We start from the raw sequence: 22,090 nt of genomic DNA on the forward strand, positions 1-22,090 counted from the left end.
CCTGCGGTATTGCGGCCCGCTCACAAGAAAACGAGTTGAAGAAAGGAGCTCAGGGACACTGAAATTCACAAAACTGCAGAGTTATAAGTGACAGCTATCGTCCGAAAATATACTGAAGTAAGCCTGCCAAGAGGTCTTGAAAGCGGGGCAGAATTGCAGGAAACCGATTTCAGGAGGTAGACGGGAATTGTATTTAAAGCATAGGAAAAGAGACAGAACGTCGACAGTGATGCACTTGGCCAAAAACGGCGTATGTGTTTTTTCCTGAATATAGTCAGGAAAAAACTCATACGTCCTTTTTGTCCAACAAAGCAAGGTTGCAAAGGAAATCTGCACTACAATGAAGTCTCACATCCCCCCACTCAAATGGGCCATCTGAAAAATGTGTAAAATCCAGAAAGGCAGGACAGGCCATGGAGAACTGGGAGCCTTGTTATGCTGATTGGCGGGATGTAAATTGCCAACAGCCACTTGGGAACAGTGTATGGTGTTTCCTGAAACATCTAAAAAACAAAGCAGCAGAGCCTAGGGCACTTCCCCTTATGGTCCTATAGCTTAGGGAAATTAAAATCAAAAAGACACAGCCAACCCAAAGTTTGGGACGGCTCTGTTTACAAGAACCTCGTTTATGGTACAAATTCAATATCGCAGAAAGTGAAAAATGTATAAAGAAGTTGTGATACTTATGTACAATGCAATATCACTCAGCAATGAAATCTATGTCATCAGGCCCGTAGCAGCATAATGAGTGGATGCAGGCATGATGATTCTAACTGAAATAAGTCACACAGAAAAAGAAACATCATAAGATATCACTAATACACGGAATGTAAACTTGGCTACACAGGAACTGAATTACAAAACAGAACAGCGTTTCAAATTGAGAAAACCAACTTATGCTTGCTTAAGGGGAAAGGTGAGTTGGGGTGCTGCATAAAACCAGAGATTGAAATGAGCACAGATAAAGTTCACTAAGCCAAATATGGAATAGACAAGAGCTATTCCTTGCTCGACGAAATGGACTCAACACCCCATATTAAAGGCCTGAGAATGTACCTGACTAGTAAGTATCTTAAAATCTACGGATTGCTATGTCTCCGAAAGAGAATCAAGCGTGTGTACAGGGGCATAAACACAGCTGTGACAGGATTCGAGAGGTTCGGTGAGCAAATGCAGACCCTTTGAAGTCATATTGCATGGTACCCATTCCATGGATCTCAACTCTCCAGGTTTAAGGTATTCTTCCTTCAGCTAAAACATGCATGTGGAACCCAGAGTATGATCAACCGTGTGATCGGGAGACGTGTTCCAATATGTCTCAGGTTTCCTCCCGTGGTACTCGGGTGCAACATTCCAGATGCTTTACTAACACTCTCCCGACTTGGAGAGTCATTGCCTTTAACCTCCTGTTTGGCCCAGTTTGCAATTTCTGCGGAAGATGAACAGGAATAGGGAGAACCAATGAGAGACTAGCTGGAGGTGTCTGGACGGGCAAATTTAACTCTCATTTCCCACCAGGAAGAGGAATTAACCAAAGTCTCAGCATGCCGCTCCGGAACCAGATTAGGGCCTGAAGCAATCCTGCGGTGTTGCGGCCAGCTCACAGGAAAGCGAGGTGAAGAAAGGAGCTCAGGGACACTGTAATTCACAAACCTGCAGAGTTATAAATGACAACTATCATCCAAAAATATACTGAAGTAAGGCTGCCAAGAGGACTTGAAAGCGGGGCAGAATTGCAGGAAACCAATTTCAGGAGGTAGACTGGAATTGCATTTAAAGCATAGGAAAAGAGGCACAATTTCCACAATGATGCACTTCGCCAGAAAGGGCGTATGCGTTTTTTCCTGAATATATTCAGGAAAAAACGCATACGCCCTTTTTGGCCAACCAAGCAAGCTTGCAAAGGAAATCTGCACTACAATGAAGTCTCACTTCCCCCCGGTCAAAAGGGCCATCTGAAAAAAGTATAAAATCCAGAAAGGCAGGACAGGGCCGAGGAGAAATGGGAGCCTTGTTATGCTGATGGGCGGGATGTAAATTGCCAACAGCCACTCCAGAGAAGTGTATGGTGTTTCCTGAAACACCAAAAAAACAAAGCAACAGAGCCTAGGGCACTTCCACTTATGGTCCTATAGCTTAGGGAAATTAAAATAAAAAAGACACAGCCACCCCAAAATTTGGGACGGCTCTGTTTACAAGAACCTCGTTTACGGTACAAGTTCAATATCACGGAAAGTGAAAAATGGATAAAGAATTTGTGGTACTTACGTACAATGCAATATCACTCAGCAATGAAATCTATGTTCTCAGGCCCGTAGCAGCATAATGAGTGGATTCAGGTATGATGAATCTAACTGAAATAAGTCACACAGAAAAAGAAACATCATAAGATATCACTAACACACGGAATGTAAACTTGGCTACACAGCAACTGAATTACAGAACAGAACATGGTCTCAAATTTAGAAAACCAACTTATGCTTGCTTAAGGGGAAAGGTGAGTTGGGGTGCTGCATAAAACCAGAGATCGAAATGAGCACAGATAAAGTTCCTTAAGCCAAATATGGAATAGACAAGAGCTACTCCTTGTTCAACGAAATGGACTCAACACCCCATATTAAACGCCTGAGAATGTACCTGACTAGTAAGTATCTTAAAACCTATGGATTGCTATGTCTCTGAAAGAGAATCAAGCGTGTGTACAGGGGCATAAACAGAGCAGTGATAACATTGTAGAGGTTCGGTGAGCAAATGAAGACCCTTTGAAGTCGTATTACATGGTACCCATTTCACGGGTCTCAACTCTCCAGGTTTAAGGTATTCTTCTTTCAGCTAAAACATGCATGTGGAACCCAGAGTATGATCAACCGTGTGATCGGGAGACGTGTTCAAATATGTCTCAGTTTTTGTCCCTGGTACTCGGGTGCAACATTCCAGACGCTTTACTAACACTCTCCCGACTTGGAGAGTCAGTGCCTTTAACCTCCTCTTTGGCCCAGTTTGCAATTTCTGCGGAAGATGAACAGGAATAGGGAGAACCAATGAGAGACTAGCTGGAGGTGTCTGGACGGGCAAATTTAACTCTCATTTCCCACCAGGAAGAGGAATTAACCAAAGGCTCAGCGTGCCTTGCTGGAACCAGATTAGAGCCTGAAGCAGTCCTGCGGTGTTGCGGCCAGCTCACAAGAAAGCGAGTTGAAGAAAGGAGCTCAGGGGCACTGTAATTCACAAACCTGCAGAGTTATAAATGACAGCTATCATCCAAAAATATACTGAAGTAAGGCTGCCAAGAAGACTTGAAAGCGGGGCAGAATTGCAGGAAAACGATTTCAGGAGGTAGACTGGAATTGCATTTAAAGCATAGGAAAAGAGGCAGAACGTCCACAATGATGCACTTGGCCAAAAAGGGCATATGCGTTTTTTCCTGGATATATTCAGGAAAAAATGCATACGCCCTTTTTGGCCAACCAAGCAAGCATGCAAAGGAAATCTGCACTACAATGAAGTCTCACTTCCCCCCACTCAAAAGGGCCATCTGAAAAAAGTGTAAAATCCAGAAAGGCAGAACAGGCCATGGAGAACTGGGAGCCTTGTTATGCTGATGGGCGGGATGTAAATTGCCAACAGCCACTCAGGAGAAGTGTATGGTGTTTCCTGAAACACCTAAAATACAAGGCAACAGAGCCTAAGGCACTTCCACTTACGGTCCTATAGCTTAGGGAAATTAAAATCAAAAAGACACAGCCACCCAAAAGTTTGGGATGGCTCTGTTTACTAGAACCTCGTATACGGTAAAAGTTCAATATCACAAAAACTGAAAAATGGATAAAGAAGTTGTGGTGCTTATGTACAATGCAGTGTCACTCAGCAATGAAATCTATGTACTCAGGCCCGTAGCAGCATAATGAGTGGATTCAGGTATGATGATTCTAACTGAAACAAGTCACACAGAAAAACAAACATCAAAAGATATCACTAATACACGGAATGTAAACTTGGCTACACAGGAACTGAATTCCAAAACAGAACAGGGTCTCAAATTTAGAAAACCAACTTATGCTTGCTTAAGGGGAAAGGTGAGTTGGGGTGCTGCATAAAACCAGAGATTGAAATGAGCACAGATAAAGTTCCTTAAGCCAAATATGGAATAGACAAGAGCTACTCCTTGCTCAACGAAATGGACTCAACACCCCATATTAAACGCCTAAGAATGTACCTGACTAGTAAGTATCTTAAAACCTATGGATTGCTGTGTCTCTGGAAGAGAATCAAGCGTGTGTTCAGGGGCATAAACGCAACAGTGATAACACTGGAGAGGTTCGTTGAGCAAATGAAGACCCTTTGAAGTCATATTGCATGGTACCCATTCCACGGGTCTCAACTCTCCAGTTTTAAGGTATTTTTCCTTCAGCTGAAACATGCATGTGGAACCCAGAGTATGATCAACCATGTGATCGGGAGATGTGTTCAATTATGTCTCAGTTTTCATCCCCTGGTACTCGGGTGCAACATTCCAGACGCTTTACTGACACTAACCGACTTGGAGAGTCAGTGCCTTTAACCTCCTGTTTGGCCCAGTTTGCAATTTCTGTGGAAGATGAACAGGAGTAGGGAAAACCAATGAGAGACTAGCTGGAGCTGTCTGGACGGGCAAATTTAACTCTCATTTCCCACCAGGAAGAGGAATTAAGCAAAGGCTCAGCATGCCATGCCGGAACCAGATTAGGGCCTGAAGCAATCCTGCGGTATTGCGGCCCGCTCACAAGAAAACGAGTTGAAGAAAGGAGCTCAGGGACACTGAAATTCACAAAACTGCAGAGTTATAAGTGACAGCTATCGTCCGAAAATATACTGAAGTAAGCCTGCCAAGAGGTCTTGAAAGCGGGGCAGAATTGCAGGAAACCGATTTCAGGAGGTAGACGGGAATTGTATTTAAAGCATAGGAAAAGAGACAGAACGTCGACAATGATGCACTTGGCCAAAAACGGCGTATGTGTTTTTTCCTGAATATAGTCAGGAAAAAACTCATACGTCCTTTTTGTCCAACAAAGCAAGGTTGCAAAGGAAATCTGCACTACAATGAAGTCTCACATCCCCCCACTCAAATGGGCCATCTGAAAAATGTGTAAAATCCAGAAAGGCAGGACAGGCCATGGAGAACTGGGAGCCTTGTTATGCTGATTGGCGGGATGTAAATTGCCAACAGCCACTTGGGAACAGTGTATGGTGTTTCCTGAAACATCTAAAAAACAAAGCAGCAGAGCCTAGGGCACTTCCCCTTATGGTCCTATAGCTTAGGGAAATTAAATTCAAAAAGACACAGCCAACCCAAAGTTTGGGACGGCTCTGTTTACAAGAACCTCGTTTATGGTACAAATTCAATATCGCAGAAAGTGAAAAATGTATAAAGAAGTTGTGATACTTATGTACAATGCAATATCACTCAGCAATGAAATCTATGTCATCAGGCCCGTAGCAGCATAATGAGTGGATGCAGGCATGATGATTCTAACTGAAATAAGTCACACAGAAAAAGAAACATCATAAGATATCACTAATACACGGAATGTAAACTTGGCTACACAGGAACTGAATTACAAAACAGAACAGCGTTTCAAATTGAGAAAACCAACTTATGCTTGCTTAAGGGGAAAGGTGAGTTGGGGTGCTGCATAAAACCAGAGATTGAAATGAGCACAGATAAAGTTCACTAAGCCAAATATGGAATAGACAAGAGCTATTCCTTGCTCGACGAAATGGACTCAACACCCCATATTAAAGGCCTGAGAATGTACCTGACTAGTAAGTATCTTAAAATCTACGGATTGCTATGTCTCCGAAAGAGAATCAAGCGTGTGTACAGGGGCATAAACACAGCTGTGACAGGATTCGAGAGGTTCGGTGAGCAAATGCAGACCCTTTGAAGTCATATTGCATGGTACCCATTCCATGGATCTCAACTCTCCAGGTTTAAGGTATTCTTCCTTCAGCTAAAACATGCATGTGGAACCCAGAGTATGATCAACCGTGTGATCGGGAGACGTGTTCCAATATGTCTCAGGTTTCCTCCCGTGGTACTCGGGTGCAACATTCCAGATGCTTTACTAACACTCTCCCGACTTGGAGAGTCAGTGCCTTTAACCTACTGTTTGGCCCAGTTTGCAATTTCTGCGGAAGATGAACAGGAATAGGGAGAACCAATGAGAGACTAGCTGGAGGTGTCTGGACGGGCAAATTTAACTCTCATTTCCCACCAGGAAGAGGAATTAACCAAAGTCTCAGCATGCCGCTCCGGAACCAGATTAGGGCCTGAAGCAATCCTGCGGTGTTGCGGCCAGCTCACAGGAAAGCGAGGTGAAGAAAGGAGCTCAGGGACACTGTAATTCACAAACCTGCAGAGTTATAAATGACAACTATCATCCAAAAATATACTGAAGTAAGGCTGCCAAGAGGACTTGAAAGCGGGGCAGAATTGCAGGAAACCAATTTCAGGAGGTAGACTGGAATTGCATTTAAAGCATAGGAAAAGAGGCACAATTTCCACAATGATGCACTTCGCCAAAAAGGGCGTATGCGTTTTTTCCTGAATATATTCAGGAAAAAACGCATACGCCCTTTTTGGCCAACCAAGCAAGCTTGCAAAGGAAATCTGCACTACAATGAAGTCTCACTTCCCCCCGGTCAAAAGGGCCATCTGAAAAAAGTATAAAATCCAGAAAGGCAGGACAGGGCCGAGGAGAAATGGGAGCCTTGTTATGCTGATGGGCGGGATGTAAATTGCCAACAGCCACTCCAGAGAAGTGTATGGTGTTTCCTGAAACACCAAAAAAACAAAGCAACAGAGCCTAGGGCACTTCCACTTATGGTCCTATAGCTTAGGGAAATTAAAATAAAAAAGACACAGCCACCCCAAAGTTTGGGACGGCTCTGTTTACAAGAACCTCATTTACGGTACAAGTTCAATATCACAGAAAGTGAAAAATGGATAAAGAAGTTGTGGTACTTACATACCATGCAATATCACTCAGTAATGAAATCTATGTCATCAGGCCCGTAGCAGCATAATGAGTGGATTCAGGTATGATGATTCTAAGTGAAATAAGTCACACAGAAAAAGAAACATCATAAGATATCACTAATACACGGAATGTAAACTTGGCTACACAGAACTGGATTACAAAACAGAACAGGGTCTCAAATTGAGAAAACCAACTTATGCTTGCTTAAGGGGAAAGGTGAGTTGGGGTGCTGCATAAAACCAGAGATTGAAATGAGCACAGATAAAGTTCCTTAAGAGAATATGGAATAGACAAGAGCTACTCCTTGCTCAATGAAATGGACTCAACACCCCGTATTAAATGCCTAAGAATGTACTTGACTAATATGTATCTTAAAACCTATGGATTGCTATGTCTCCGAAAGAGAATCAAGCGTGTGTACAGGGGCATAAACACAGCAGTGATAGGATTAGAGAGGTTCGGTGAGCAAATGAAGACCCTTTGAAGTCATATTGCATGGTACCCATTCCACGGGTCTCAACTCTCCAGGTTTAAGGTATTCCTCCTTCAGCTAAAACATGCATGTGGAACCCAGAGTATGATCAACCGTGTGATCGGGAGACGTGTTCCAATATGTCTCAGGTTTCCTCCCGTGGTACTCGGGTGCAACATTCCAGATGCTTTACTAACACTCTCCCGACTTGGAGAGTCAGTGCCTTTAACCTCCTGTTTGGCCCAGTTTGCAATTTCTGCGGAAGATGAACAGGAATAGGGAGAACCAATGAGAGACTAGCTGGAGGTGTCTGGACGGGCAAATTTAACTCTCATTTCCCACCAGGAAGAGGAATTAACCAAAGTCTCAGCATGCCGCTCCGGAACCAGATTAGGGCCTGAAGCAATCCTGCGGTGTTGCGGCCAGCTCACAGGAAAGCGAGGTGAAGAAAGGAGCTCAGGGACACTGTAATTCACAAACCTGCAGAGTTATAAATGACAACTATCATCCAAAAATATACTGAAGTAAGGCTGCCAAGAGGACTTGAAAGCGGGGCAGAATTGCAGGAAACCAATTTCAGGAGGTAGACTGGAATTGCATTTAAAGCATAGGAAAAGAGGCACAATTTCCACAATGATGCACTTCGCCAAAAAGGGCGTATGCGTTTTTTCCTGAATATATTCAGGAAAAAACGCATACGCCCTTTTTGGCCAACCAAGCAAGCTTGCAAAGGAAATCTGCACTACAATGAAGTCTCACTTCCCCCCGGTCAAAAGGGCCATCTGAAAAAAGTATAAAATCCAGAAAGGCAGGACAGGGCCGAGGAGAAATGGGAGCCTTGTTATGCTGATGGGCGGGATGTAAATTGCCAACAGCCACTCCAGAGAAGTGTATGGTGTTTCCTGAAACACCAAAAAAACAAAGCAACAGAGCCTAGGGCACTTCCACTTATGGTCCTATAGCTTAGGGAAATTAAAATAAAAAAGACACAGCCACCCCAAAGTTTGGGACGGCTCTGTTTACAAGAACCTCATTTACGGTACAAGTTCAATATCACAGAAAGTGAAAAATGGATAAAGAAGTTGTGGTACTTACATACCATGCAATATCACTCAGTAATGAAATCTATGTCATCAGGCCCGTAGCAGCATAATGAGTGGATTCAGGTATGATGATTCTAAGTGAAATAAGTCACACAGAAAAAGAAACATCATAAGATATCACTAATACACGGAATGTAAACTTGGCTACACAGAACTGGATTACAAAACAGAACAGGGTCTCAAATTGAGAAAACCAACTTATGCTTGCTTAAGGGGAAAGGTGAGTTGGGGTGCTGCATAAAACCAGAGATTGAAATGAGCACAGATAAAGTTCCTTAAGAGAATATGGAATAGACAAGAGCTACTCCTTGCTCAATGAAATGGACTCAACACCCCGTATTAAATGCCTAAGAATGTACTTGACTAATATGTATCTTAAAACCTATGGATTGCTATGTCTCCGAAAGAGAATCAAGCGTGTGTACAGGGGCATAAACACAGCAGTGATAGGATTAGAGAGGTTCGGTGAGCAAATGAAGACCCTTTGAAGTCATATTGCATGGTACCCATTCCACGGGTCTCAACTCTCCAGGTTTAAGGTATTCCTCCTTCAGCTAAAACATGCATGTGGAACCCAGAGTATGATCAACCGTGTGATCGGGAGACGTGTTCCAATATGTCTCAGGTTTCCTCCCGTGGTACTCGGGTGCAACATTCCAGATGCTTTACTAACACTCTCCCGACTTGGAGAGTCAGTGCCTTTAACCTCCTGTTTGGCCCAGTTTGCAATTTCTGCGGAAGATGAACAGGAATAGGGAGAACCAATGAGAGACTAGCTGGAGGTGTCTGGACGGGCAAATTTAACTCTCATTTCCCACCAGGAAGAGGAATTAACCAAAGTCTCAGCATGCCGCTCCGGAACCAGATTAGGGCCTGAAGCAATCCTGCGGTGTTGCGGCCAGCTCACAGGAAAGCGAGGTGAAGAAAGGAGCTCAGGGACACTGTAATTCACAAACCTGCAGAGTTATAAATGACAACTATCATCCAAAAATATACTGAAGTAAGGCTGCCAAGAGGACTTGAAAGCGGGGCAGAATTGCAGGAAACCAATTTCAGGAGGTAGACTGGAATTGCATTTAAAGCATAGGAAAAGAGGCACAATTTCCACAATGATGCACTTCGCCAAAAAGGGCGTATGCGTTTTTTCCTGAATATATTCAGGAAAAAACGCATACGCCCTTTTTGGCCAACCAAGCAAGCTTGCAAAGGAAATCTGCACTACAATGAAGTCTCACTTCCCCCCGGTCAAAAGGGCCATCTGAAAAAAGTATAAAATCCAGAAAGGCAGGACAGGGCCGAGGAGAAATGGGAGCCTTGTTATGCTGATGGGCGGGATGTAAATTGCCAACAGCCACTCCAGAGAAGTGTATGGTGTTTCCTGAAACACCAAAAAAACAAAGCAACAGAGCCTAGGGCACTTCCACTTATGGTCCTATAGCTTAGGGAAATTAAAATAAAAAAGACACAGCCACCCCAAAGTTTGGGACGGCTCTGTTTACAAGAACCTCATTTACGGTACAAGTTCAATATCACAGAAAGTGAAAAATGGATAAAGAAGTTGTGGTACTTACATACCATGCAATATCACTCAGTAATGAAATCTATGTCATCAGGCCCGTAGCAGCATAATGAGTGGATTCAGGTATGATGATTCTAAGTGAAATAAGTCACACAGAAAAAGAAACATCATAAGATATCACTAATACACGGAATGTAAACTTGGCTACACAGAACTGGATTACAAAACAGAACAGGGTCTCAAATTGAGAAAACCAACTTATGCTTGCTTAAGGGGAAAGGTGAGTTGGGGTGCTGCATAAAACCAGAGATTGAAATGAGCACAGATAAAGTTCCTTAAGAGAATATGGAATAGACAAGAGCTACTCCTTGCTCAATGAAATGGACTCAACACCCCGTATTAAATGCCTAAGAATGTACTTGACTAATATGTATCTTAAAACCTATGGATTGCTATGTCTCCGAAAGAGAATCAAGCGTGTGTACAGGGGCATAAACACAGCAGTGATAGGATTAGAGAGGTTCGGTGAGCAAATGAAGACCCTTTGAAGTCATATTGCATGGTACCCATTCCACGGGTCTCAACTCTCCAGGTTTAAGGTATTCCTCCTTCAGCTAAAACATGCATGTGGAACCCAGAGTATGATCAACCGTGTGATCGGGAGACGTGTTCCAATATGTCTCAGGTTTCCTCCCGTGGTACTCGGGTGCAACATTCCAGATGCTTTACTAACACTCTCCCGACTTGGAGAGTCAGTGCCTTTAACCTCCTGTTTGGCCCAGTTTGCAATTTCTGCGGAAGATGAACAGGAATAGGGAGAACCAATGAGAGACTAGCTGGAGGTGTCTGGACGGGCAAATTTAACTCTCATTTCCCACCAGGAAGAGGAATTAACCAAAGTCTCAGCGTGCCGCTCCGGAACCAGATTAGGGCCTGAAGCAATCCTGCGGTGTTGCGGCCAGCTCACAGGAAAGCGAGGTGAAGAAAGGAGCTCAGGGACACTGTAATTCACAAACCTGCAGAGTTATAAATGACAACTATCATCCAAAAATATACTGAAGTAAGGCTGCCAAGAGGACTTGAAAGCGGGGCAGAATTGCAGGAAACCAATTTCAGGAGGTAGACTGGAATTGCATTTAAAGCATAGGAAAAGAGGCACAATTTCCACAATGATGCACTTCGCCAAAAAGGGCGTATGCGTTTTTTCCTGAATATATTCAGGAAAAAACGCATACGCCCTTTTTGGCCAACCAAGCAAGCTTGCAAAGGAAATCTGCACTACAATGAAGTCTCACTTCCCCCCGGTCAAAAGGGCCATCTGAAAAAAGTATAAAATCCAGAAAGGCAGGACAGGGCCGAGGAGAAATGGGAGCCTTGTTATGCTGATGGGCGGGATGTAAATTGCCAACAGCCACTCCAGAGAAGTGTATGGTGTTTCCTGAAACACCAAAAAAACAAAGCAACAGAGCCTAGGGCACTTCCACTTATGGTCCTATAGCTTAGGGAAATTAAAATAAAAAAGACACAGCCACCCCAAAGTTTGGGACGGCTCTGTTTACAAGAACCTCATTTACGGTACAAGTTCAATATCACAGAAAGTGAAAAATGGATAAAGAAGTTGTGGTACTTACATACCATGCAATATCACTCAGTAATGAAATCTATGTCATCAGGCCCGTAGCAGCATAATGAGTGGATTCAGGTATGATGATTCTAAGTGAAATAAGTCACACAGAAAAAGAAACATCATAAGATATCACTAATACACGGAATGTAAACTTGGCTACACAGAACTGGATTACAAAACAGAACAGGGTCTCAAATTGAGAAAACCAACTTATGCTTGCTTAAGGGGAAAGGTGAGTTGGGGTGCTGCATAAAACCAGAGATTGAAATGAGCACAGATAAAGTTCCTTAAGAGAATATGGAATAGACAAGAGCTACTCCTTGCTCAATGAAATGGACTCAACACCCCGTATTAAATGCCTAAGAATGTACTTGACTAATATGTATCTTAAAACCTATGGATTGCTATGTCTCCGAAAGAGAATCAAGCGTGTGTACAGGGGCATAAACACAGCAGTGATAGGATTAGAGAGGTTCGGTGAGCAAATGAAGACCCTTTGAAGTCATATTGCATGGTACCCATTCCACGGGTCTCAACTCTCCAGGTTTAAGGTATTCCTCCTTCAGCTAAAACATGCATGTGGAACCCAGAGTATGATCAACCGTGTGATCGGGAGACGTGTTCCAATATGTCTCAGGTTTCCTCCCGTGGTACTCGGGTGCAACATTCCAGATGCTTTACTAACACTCTCCCGACTTGGAGAGTCAGTGCCTTTAACCTCCTGTTTGGCCCAGTTTGCAATTTCTGCGGAAGATGAACAGGAATAGGGAGAACCAATGAGAGACTAGCTGGAGGTGTCTGGACGGGCAAATTTAACTCTCATTTCCCACCAGGAAGAGGAATTAACCAAAGTCTCAGCATGCCGCTCCGGAACCAGATTAGGGCCTGAAGCAATCCTGCGGTGTTGCGGCCAGCTCACAGGAAAGCGAGGTGAAGAAAGGAGCTCAGGGACACTGTAATTCACAAACCTGCAGAGTTATAAATGACAACTATCATCCAAAAATATACTGAAGTAAGGCTGCCAAGAGGACTTGAAAGCGGGGCAGAATTGCAGGAAACCAATTTCAGGAGGTAGACTGGAATTGCATTTAAAGCATAGGAAAAGAGGCACAATTTCCACAATGATGCACTTCGCCAAAAAGGGCGTATGCGTTTTTTCCTGAATATATTCAGGAAAAAACGCATACGCCCTTTTTGGCCAACCAAGCAAGCTTGCAAAGGAAATCTGCACTACAATGAAGTCTCACTTCCCCCCGGTCAAAAGGGCCATCTGAAAAAAGTATAAAATCCAGAAAGGCAGGACAGGGCCGAGGAGAAATGGGAGCCTTGTTATGCTGATGGGCGGGATGTAAATTGCCAACAGCCACTCCAGAGAAGTGTATGGTGTTTCCTGAAACACCAAAAAAACAAAGCAACAGAGCCTAGGGCACTTCCACTTATGGTCCTATAGCTTAGGGAAATTAAAATAAAAAAGACACAGCCACCCCAAAGTTTGGGACGGCTCTGTTTACAAGAACCTCATTTACGGTACAAGTTCAATATCACAGAAAGTGAAAAATGGATAAAGAAGTTGTGGTACTTACATACCATGCAATATCACTCAGTAATGAAATCTATGTCATCAGGCCCGTAGCAGCATAATGAGTGGATTCAGGTATGATGATTCTAAGTGAAATAAGTCACACAGAAAAAGAAACATCATAAGATATCACTAATACACGGAATGTAAACTTGGCTACACAGAACTGGATTACAAAACAGAACAGGGTCTCAAATTGAGAAAACCAACTTATGCTTGCTTAAGGGGAAAGGTGAGTTGGGGTGCTGCATAAAACCAGAGATTGAAATGAGCACAGATAAAGTTCCTTAAGAGAATATGGAATAGACAAGAGCTACTCCTTGCTCAATGAAATGGACTCAACACCCCGTATTAAATGCCTAAGAATGTACTTGACTAATATGTATCTTAAAACCTATGGATTGCTATGTCTCCGAAAGAGAATCAAGCGTGTGTACAGGGGCATAAACACAGCAGTGATAGGATTAGAGAGGTTCGGTGAGCAAATGAAGACCCTTTGAAGTCATATTGCATGGTACCCATTCCACGGGTCTCAACTCTCCAGGTTTAAGGTATTCCTCCTTCAGCTAAAACATGCATGTGGAACCCAGAGTATGATCAACCGTGTGATCGGGAGACGTGTTCCAATATGTCTCAGGTTTCCTCCCGTGGTACTCGGGTGCAACATTCCAGATGCTTTACTAACACTCTCCCGACTTGGAGAGTCAGTGCCTTTAACCTCCTGTTTGGCCCAGTTTGCAATTTCTGCGGAAGATGAACAGGAATAGGGAGAACCAATGAGAGACTAGCTGGAGGTGTCTGGACGGGCAAATTTAACTCTCATTTCCCACCAGGAAGAGGAATTAACCAAAGTCTCAGCATGCCGCTCCGGAACCAGATTAGGGCCTGAAGCAATCCTGCGGTGTTGCGGCCAGCTCACAGGAAAGCGAGGTGAAGAAAGGAGCTCAGGGACACTGTAATTCACAAACCTGCAGAGTTATAAATGACAACTATCATCCAAAAATATACTGAAGTAAGGCTGCCAAGAGGACTTGAAAGCGGGGCAGAATTGCAGGAAACCAATTTCAGGAGGTAGACTGGAATTGCATTTAAAGCATAGGAAAAGAGGCACAATTTCCACAATGATGCACTTCGCCAAAAAGGGCGTATGCGTTTTTTCCTGAATATATTCAGGAAAAAACGCATACGCCCTTTTTGGCCAACCAAGCAAGCTTGCAAAGGAAATCTGCACTACAATGAAGTCTCACTTCCCCCCGGTCAAAAGGGCCATCTGAAAAAAGTATAAAATCCAGAAAGGCAGGACAGGGCCGAGGAGAAATGGGAGCCTTGTTATGCTGATGGGCGGGATGTAAATTGCCAACAGCCACTCCAGAGAAGTGTATGGTGTTTCCTGAAACACCAAAAAAACAAAGCAACAGAGCCTAGGGCACTTCCACTTATGGTCCTATAGCTTAGGGAAATTAAAATAAAAAAGACACAGCCACCCCAAAGTTTGGGACGGCTCTGTTTACAAGAACCTCATTTACGGTACAAGTTCAATATCACAGAAAGTGAAAAATGGATAAAGAAGTTGTGGTACTTACATACCATGCAATATCACTCAGTAATGAAATCTATGTCATCAGGCCCGTAGCAGCATAATGAGTGGATTCAGGTATGATGATTCTAAGTGAAATAAGTCACACAGAAAAAGAAACATCATAAGATATCACTAATACACGGAATGTAAACTTGGCTACACAGAACTGGATTACAAAACAGAACAGGGTCTCAAATTGAGAAAACCAACTTATGCTTGCTTAAGGGGAAAGGTGAGTTGGGGTGCTGCATAAAACCAGAGATTGAAATGAGCACAGATAAAGTTCCTTAAGAGAATATGGAATAGACAAGAGCTACTCCTTGCTCAATGAAATGGACTCAACACCCCGTATTAAATGCCTAAGAATGTACTTGACTAATATGTATCTTAAAACCTATGGATTGCTATGTCTCCGAAAGAGAATCAAGCGTGTGTACAGGGGCATAAACACAGCAGTGATAGGATTAGAGAGGTTCGGTGAGCAAATGAAGACCCTTTGAAGTCATATTGCATGGTACCCATTCCACGGGTCTCAACTCTCCAGGTTTAAGGTATTCCTCCTTCAGCTAAAACATGCATGTGGAACCCAGAGTATGATCAACCGTGTGATCGGGAGACGTGTTGAAATATGTCTCAGTTTTTGTCCCCTGGTACTCGGGTGCAACATTCCAGACGCTTTACTTACACTCTCCCGACTTGGAGAGTCAGTGCCTTTTACCTCCTGTTTGGCTCAGTTTGCAATTTCTGCTGAAGATGAACAGGAATAGGGAGAACCAATGAGAGACTAGCTGGAGGTGTCTGGATGGGCAAATTTAACTCTCATTTCCCACCAGGAAGAGGAATTAACCAAAGGCTCAGTGTGCCGTGTCGGAACCAGATTAGGGCCTGAAGCTATCCTGCGGTGTTGCGGCCAGCTCACAGGAAAGCGAGTTGAAGAAAGGAGCTCAGGGGCACTGTAATTCACAAACCTGTAGAGTTATAAATGACAGCTATCGTCCAAAAATATACTGAAGTAAGGCTGCCAAGAGGACTTGAAAGGGGGGCAGAATTGCAGGAAACCGATTTCAGGAGGTAGACTGGAATTGCATTTACAGCATAGGAAAAGAGGCAGAAGGTCGACAATGATGCACTTGGCCAAAAAGGGCCTATGCGTTTTTTCCTGAATATATTCAGGAAAAAACGCATAGGCCCTTTTTGGCCACCCAAGCAAGCTTGCAAAGGAAATCTGCACTACAATGAAGTCTCACTTCCCCCCGGTCAAAAGGGCCATCTGAAAAAATTGTAAACTCCAGAAAGGCTGGACAGGCCATGGAGAACTGGGAGCCTTGTTATGCTGATGGGCGGGATGTAAATTGCCAACAGCCACTCTGGAGAAGTGTATGGTGTTTCCTGAAACATCTAAAAAACAAAGCAACAAAGCCTAGGGCACTTCCACTTATGGTCCTATAGCTTAGGGACATTAAAATAAAAAAGACACATCCACCCCAAAGTTTGGGACAGCTCTGTTTACAAGAACCTCGTTTACAGTACAAGTTAATATCGCAGAAAGTGAAAAATGGATAAAGAAGTTGTGGTACTTACGTACAATGCAATATCACTCAGCAATGAAATCTAAGTCATCAGGCCCGTCGCAGCATAATGAGTGGATTCAGGTATGATGATTCTAACTGAAATAAGTCACACAAAAAAAGAAACATCATAAGATATCACTAATACACGGAATGTAAACTTGGCTACACAAGAACTGAATTACAAAACAGAACAGGGTCTCAAATTTAGAAAACCAACTTATGCTTGCTTAAGGGGAAAGGTGAGTTGGGTGCTGCATAAAACCAGAGATTGAAATAAGCACAGATAAAGTTCCTTAAGCCAAATATGGAATAGACAAGAGCTACTCCTTGCTCAACGAAATGGACTCAACACCCCATATTAAACGCCTAAGAATGTACCTGACTAGTAAGAATCTTAAAACCTATGGATTGCTATGTCTCCGAAAGAGAATCAAGCGTGTGTATAGGGGCATAAACGCAACAGTGAGAACATTGGAGAGGTTCGGTGAGCAAATGAAGACCCTTTGACGTCATATTGCATGGTACCCATTCCACGGGTCTCAACTCTCCAGGTTTAAGGTATTCTTCCTTCAGCTAAAACATGTATGTGGAACCCAGAGTATGATCAACCGTGTGATCGGGAGACGTGTTGAAATATGTCTCAGTTTTTGTCCCCTGGTACTCGGGTGCAACATTCCAGACGCTTTACCTACACTCTCCCGACTTGGAGAGTCAGTGCCTTTAACCTCCTGTTTGGCCCAGTTTGCAATTTCTGCGAAAGATGAACAGGAATAGGGAGAACCAATGAGAGACTAGCTGGAGGTGTCTGGATGGGCAAATTTAACTCTCATTTCCCACCAGGAAGAGGAATTAACCAAAGGCTCAGTGTGCCGTACCGGAACCAGATTAGGGCCTAAAGCTATCCTGCGGTGTTGCGGCCAGCTCACAGGAAAGCGAGTTGAAGAAAGGAGCTCAGGGGCACTGTAATTCACAAACCTGCAGAGTTATAAATGACAGCTATCATCCAAAAATATACTGAAGTAAGGCTGCCAAGAGGACTTGAAAGGGGGGCAGAATTGCAGGAAACCGATTTCAGGAGGTAGACTGGAATTGCATTTACAGCATAGGAAAAGAGGCAGAAGGTCGACAATGATGCACTTGGCCAAAAAGGGCCTATGCGTTTTTTCCTGAATATATAAAGGAAAAAACGCATACGCACTTTTTGGCCAAACAAGCATGCTTGCAAAGGAAATCTGCACTACAATGAAGTCTCACTTCCCCCCGGTCAAAAGGGCCATCTAAAAAATGTGTAAAATGCAGAAAAGCAGGACAGGCCATGGAGAACTGGGCACCTTGTTATGCTGATGGGCGGGATGTAAATTGCCAACAGCCACTTGGGAGAAGTGTATGGTGTTTCCTGAAACATCGAAAAAACAAAGCAACAGAGCCTAGGGCACTTCCACTTATGGTCCTATAGCTTAGGGAAATTAAAATCAAAAAGACACATCCACCCCAATGTTTGGGACGGCTCTGTTTACAAGAACCTCGTTTACGGTACAAGTTCAATATCGCAGAAAGTGAAAAATGGATAAAGAAGTTGTGGTACTTACGTACAATGCAATATCACTCAGCAATCAAATCTATGTCATCAGGCCCGTAGCGGCATAATGAGTGGATTCTGGTATGATGATTCTAACTGAAATAAGTCACACAGAAAAAGAAACATCATAAGATATCACTAATACACGGAATGTAAACTTGGCTACACAGGAACTGAATTCCAAAACAGAACAGGGTCTCAAATTTAGAAAACCAACTTATGCTTGCTTAAGGGGAAAGGTGAGTTGGGGTGCTGCATAAAACCAGAGATTGAAATGAGCACAGATAAAGTTCCCTAAGCCAAATATGTAATAGACAAGAGCTACTCCTTGCTCAACGAAATGGACTCAACACCCCATATTAAACGCCTAAGAATGTACCTGACTAGTAAGTATCTTAAAACCTAGGGATTGCTATGTCTATGAAAGAGAATCAAGCGTGCGTACAGGGGCATAAACGCAGCAGTGATAGGATTGGAGAGGTTCGGTGAGCAAATGAAGACCCTTTGAAGTCATATTGCATGGTCCCCATTCCAAGGGTCTCAACTCTCCAGGTTTAAGGTATTCTTCCTTCAGCTAAAACATGCATGTGGAACCCAGAGTATGATCAACCATGTGATCTGGAGACGTGTTCAAATATATCTCAGTTTTCATCCCCTGGTACTCGGGTGCAACACTTCAGACTATTTACTAACACTCTCCCGACTTGGAGAGTCGGTGCCTTTAACCTCCTGTTTGGCCCAGTTTGCAATTTCTGCGGAAGATGAACAGGAATAGGGAGAACCAATGAGAGACTAGCTGGAGGTGTCTGAAAGGGCAAATTTAACTCTCATTTCCCACCAGGAAGAGGAATTAACCAAAGGCTCAGCGTGCCATGCCGGAACCACATTAGGCCTGAAGCAATCCTGCGGTGTTGCGGCCAGATCACAAGAAAGCGAGTTGAAGAAAGGAGCTCAGGGACACTGTAATTCACAAACCTGCAGAGTTATAAATGACAGCTATCGTCCAAAAATATGCTGAAGTAAGGCTGCCAAGAGGACTTGAAAGCGGGGCAGAATTGCAGGAAACCGATTGCAGGAGATATACTGGAATTGCATTTAAAGCATAGGAAAAGAGGCAGAACGTCCACAATGATGCACTTGGCCAAAAAGGGCGTATGCATTTTTTCCTGAATATATTCAGGAAAAAACGCATACGCCCTTTTTGGCCAACCAAGCGAGCTTGCAAAGGAAATCTGCACTACAATGCAGTCTCACTTCCCCCCAGTCAAAAGGGTCATCTGAAAAAAGTGTAAAATCCAGAAAGGCAGGACAGGCCATGGAGAACTGGGAGCCTTGTTATGCTGATGGGTGGGATGTAAATTGCCAACAGCCACTCTGGAGAAGTGTATGGTGTTTCCTGAAACATCTAAAAAACAAAGCAACAGAGCCTAGGGCACTTCCACTTATGGTCCTATATCTTAGCGAAATTAAAATAAAAAAGACACAGTCACCCCAAAGTTTGGGACGGCTCTGTTTACAAGAACCTAGTGTACGGTACAAGTTCAGTATCGCAGAAAGTGAAAAATGGATAAAGAAGTTGTGGTACTTACGTACAATGCAATATCACTCAGCAATCAAATCTATGTCATCAGGCCCGTAGCAGCATAATGAGTGGATTCAGGTATGATGATTCTAACTGTAATAAGTCACACAGAAAAAGAAACATCATAAGATATCACTGACACATGGAATGTAAACTTGGCTACACAGGAACAGAATTACAGAACAGAACAGGGTCTCAAATTTAGAAAACCAACTTATGCTTGCTTAAGGGGAAAGGTTAGTTGGGGTGCTGCATAAAACCAGAGATTGAAATGAGCACAGATAAAGTTCCTTAAGCCAAATATGGAATAGACAAAAGCTACTCCTTGCTCAACGAAATGTACTCAACACCCCATATTAAACGCCTAAGAATGTACCTGACTAGTAACTATCTTAAAACCTATGGATGGCTATGTCTGAAAGAGAATCAAGAGTGTGTACAAGGGCCTTAACACAGATCTGACAGGATTGGAGAGGTTCGGTGAGCAAATGAAGACCCTTTGAAGTCATATTGCATGGTCCCCATTCCAAGGGTCTCAACTCTCCTGGTTTAAGGTATTCTTCCTTCAGCTAAAACATGCATGTGGAACCCAGAGTATGATCAACCATGTGATCTGGAGACGTGTTCAAATATATCTCAGTTTTCATCCCCTGGTACTCGGGTGCAACACTTCAGACTATTTACTAACACTCTCCCGACTTGGAGAGTCGGTGCCTTTAACCTCCTGTTTGGCCCAGTTTGCAATTTCTGCGGAAGATGAACAGGAATAGGGAGAACCAATGAGAGACTAGCTGGAGGTGTCTGAAAGGGCAAATTTAACTCTCATTTCCCACCAGGAAGAGGAATTAACCAAAGGCTCAGCGTGCCATGCCGGAACCACATTAGGCCTGAAGCAATCCTGCGGTGTTGCGGCCAGATCACAAGAAAGCGAGTTGAAGAAAGGAGCTCAGGGGCACTGTAATTCACAAACCTGCAGAGTTATAAATGACAGCTATCGTCCAAAAATATACTGAAGTAAGGCTGCCAAGAGGACTTGAAAGCGGGGCAGAATTGCAGGAAACCGATTGCAGGAGATATACTGGAATTGCATTTAAAGCATAGGAAAAGAGGCAGAACGTCCACAATGATGCACTTGGCCAAAAAGGGCGTATGCGTTTTTTCCTGAATATATTCAGGAAAAAACGCATACGCCCTTTTTGGCCAACCAAGCGAGCTTGCAAAGGAAATCTGCACTACAATGCAGTCTCACTTCCCCCCAGTCAAAAGGGTCATCTGAAAAAAGTGTAAAATCCAGAAAGGCAGGACAGGCCATGGAGAACTGGGAGCCTTGTTATGCTGATGGGTGGGATGTAAATTGCCAACAGCCACTCTGGAGAAGTGTATGGTGTTTCCTGAAACATCTAAAAAACAAAGCAACAGAGCCTAGGGCACTTCCACTTATGGTCCTATATCTTAGCGAAATTAAAATAAAAAAGACACAGTCACCCCAAAGTTTGGGACGGCTCTGTTTACAAGAACCTAGTGTACGGTACAAGTTCAGTATCGCAGAAAGTGAAAAATGGATAAAGAAGTTGTGGTACTTACGTACAATGCAATATCACTCAGCAATCAAATCTATGTCATCAGGCCCGTAGCAGCATAATGAGTGGATTCAGGTATGATGATTCTAACTGTAATAAGTCACACAGAAAAAGAAACATCATAAGATATCACTGACACATGGAATGTAAACTTGGCTACACAGGAACAGAATTACAGAACAGAACAGGGTCTCAAATTTAGAAAACCAACTTATGCTTGCTTAAGGGGAAAGGTTAGTTGGGGTGCTGCATAAAACCAGAGATTGAAATGAGCACAGATAAAGTTCCTTAAGCCAAATATGGAATAGACAAAAGCTACTCCTTGCTCAACGAAATGTACTCAACACCCCATATTAAACGCCTAAGAATGTACCTGACTAGTAACTATCTTAAAACCTATGGATGGCTATGTCTGAAAGAGAATCAAGAGTGTGTACAAGGGCCTTAACACAGATCTGACAGGATTGGAGAGGTTCGGTGAGCAAATGAAGACCCTTTGAAGTCATATTGCATGGTACCCATTCCAAGGGTCTCAACTCTCCTGGTTTAAGGTATTCTTCCTTCAGCTAAAACATGCATGTGGAACCCAGAGTATGATCAACCATGTGATCCGGAGACGTGTTCAAATATATCTCAGTTTTCATCCCCTGGTACTCGGGTGCAACACTTCAGACGATTTACTAACACTCTCCCGACTTGGAGAGTCGGTGCCTTTAACCTCCTGTTTGGCCCAGTTTGCAATTTCTGCGGAAGATGAACAGGAATAGGGAGAACCAATGAGAGACTAGCTGGAGGTGTCTGAAAGGGCAAATTTAACTCTCATTTCCCACCAGGAAGAGGAATTAACCAAAGGCTCAGCGTGCCATGCCGGAACCACATT

At 43.4% G+C, this 22,090-nt stretch overlaps 1 long non-coding RNA gene across 9 annotated transcripts in view; it reads left to right on the forward strand.

Moving 5' to 3' along the window:
- LOC125965015 (uncharacterized) overlaps positions 1-22,090 on the forward strand; it is a 482,945-nt gene that overhangs the window by 314,664 nt on the left and 146,191 nt on the right. For 6 of the 9 annotated variants that reach the window (XR_007478444.1, XR_007478445.1, XR_007478446.1 and 3 more), the window contains exon 3: positions 17,021-17,146. The exons of the other annotated variants lie outside the window; for them this stretch is intronic. This is a non-coding gene — a long non-coding RNA (uncharacterized LOC125965015). Of the gene's footprint in view, positions 1-17,020; positions 17,147-22,090 lie in introns of those variants that run through there. 9 annotated transcript variants of the gene reach the window in all.

The sequence above is a fragment of the Orcinus orca genome, chromosome 7 (genome assembly GCF_937001465.1).
Source record: "Orcinus orca chromosome 7, mOrcOrc1.1, whole genome shotgun sequence".
Classification (NCBI taxonomy): Eukaryota; Metazoa; Chordata; class Mammalia; order Artiodactyla; family Delphinidae; genus Orcinus; species Orcinus orca.